Source organism: Cyprinodon variegatus, unplaced genomic scaffold (genome assembly GCF_000732505.1).
Source record: "Cyprinodon variegatus isolate N-32 unplaced genomic scaffold, C_variegatus-1.0 Scaffold1491, whole genome shotgun sequence".
NCBI classification, from domain to species: domain Eukaryota; kingdom Metazoa; phylum Chordata; class Actinopteri; order Cyprinodontiformes; family Cyprinodontidae; genus Cyprinodon; species Cyprinodon variegatus.
This window is the reverse complement of record NW_015151944.1, coordinates 123,760-125,462: the sequence shown is the minus strand read 5'-3', so window position 1 is coordinate 125,462 and position 1,703 is coordinate 123,760. Positions and strand designations below refer to the sequence as shown.

The window sequence follows — 1,703 nt, the reverse complement described above, 5'->3', positions numbered from 1 at the left end:
AGGGAGCGTCTGAGGTCAGAGGGAGCGTCTGAGGTCAAAGGGAGCGTCTGAGGTCAAAGGGAGCGTCTGAGGTCAGAGGGAGCGTCTGAGGTCAGAGGGAGCGTCTGAGGTCAGAGGGAGCGTCTGAGGTCAGAAGGTTCTCCAATGTTTGGTGGGTCATGGATGTTCTGTTGGACTTAGATGGTCCAGATTGTCCTGCAGACACCTTGCGGCCGATCTGCTGAGGGACATTAGGATCCAGGTGTCTCCAAGCTTTGGCCTTCTGGTTGATGGTTGGTTCTGGACTTATGACTACTTGGTGGTCTAGGACCCGCCCCCTTCTGTCCCTCTGGAGGTCTTCTTGTTTCCCTTTTCAGCTAAATCTGCTCGTTTGATGGTGAGAATTAACCAATCAGAGGCTCTCACAGCCATGACATCATCACATGGACCGTCCAGCTGGGTGTAGATGGTTCTGGATGGTTCTGAGGTTTTAAACTTTGTCCTTCTGTCCTCAGGGCCCTCCTGTCCACCTTCCTCAGGGATCTCCTCCTCATCTTCATCCAGCCTCTAACCCTGACCCCCCCCCCACAGACCCGTCAGCGACCAACCAGCTCTCCTTCCACCTCGTTGCCTCGCCAAACCTCCTTTGGACCCAGAGCAGCAGGACCGACGGCTTTGGCAGCAAACCGAGCCTCAGCAGAACCGGCGCCATCTGGACTCAGCAGTGCCGCCATTAACGCGCGGAGAGCGGCGCTATCCCGTGACCCCAGCTCAGGCTGCTAACCCCCACAGAGCTCCTGATTGGTGGAGGCTATCATGACCTTCAGGGATTAATATAATGATGATGACGATGATGAGAGTTTACAGATTCAAAACTTATTTAAAGAAATTTTATACTTCAGAGAATTTTAGTGGATGCTTCTTCAGCTGGAGAAAATAAAAGATTATATTCACCGTTGGTCTGTGGTTCTTCTCCCCATGGCTGAGGCTCAGCTGACCTCCTGGACCTCCAGCCCGTCGCTTCCAGTCCACCTTCCAGGGAGAACGTCTGTCCGCTCAGAGTCTGCTGCTAATGATTTAGCTCATGGTTCCAAGGGGCCCACATGGGGTCACCCATCAACCAGGTGGCGATTCGTCTACAGAAACTAAGCTAAACACTAAAGATGATGAAGGAAAACATTTATTCTGTTTGCACTATTTCTATGTTCCCAATCCCACCATGTCATATCAGGTCCCATCATAGAGCTAGATCAACCAGATCAGTGATTGACTTTAGAGGATGAGTAGGTAAAGATGGTAGATCTAGGCTGTTTCTAAACGTTTCTAACCACTAAATCCCTCCGTCACTATAGAGAGCGGGGACAGATCATCACTACTTTAAAGGTGCATTGTGGGAAAATTTGAGTCCACTACTTTTTCATCCACTAGACATTCAGACACTCATTTAAAATGGCATTATCACTAAATAGTGATTACAGTTATTAAATGTAAATATCCTGCCAAACGTTTCCTAGCGCTCAGGTGATGTTAACTCTAAAGGCTAAGGCTTGTTTCTGCTGTATATTTATAAATAATTTATATATATTTATGATTTGCTTAATGCTGAAAGATCAGGGAAAAGTTACGGCTAACTACGGTTCTATGAATCCCGGATGACCGCCAGAGGCGGTGCTTAAAGGGATAGTTCGGTATTTTTGACATGAATCTGTATGGCATCCCGATCA

At 48.2% G+C, this 1,703-nt stretch overlaps 1 protein-coding gene across 1 annotated transcript in view; it reads left to right on the top strand.

Moving 5' to 3' along the window:
* The window catches only part of LOC107103630 (methyl-CpG-binding domain protein 2-like), a 17,378-nt gene extending 16,472 nt beyond the window's left edge, over nt 1-906 (top strand). The window contains exon 7 of the mRNA XM_015403404.1: nt 495-906. The gene's annotated coding sequence lies outside the window, so the exon portion shown is untranslated. The remainder of the gene's footprint in view (nt 1-494) is intronic.
* Nucleotides 907-1,703: the final 797 nt, after the last annotated feature.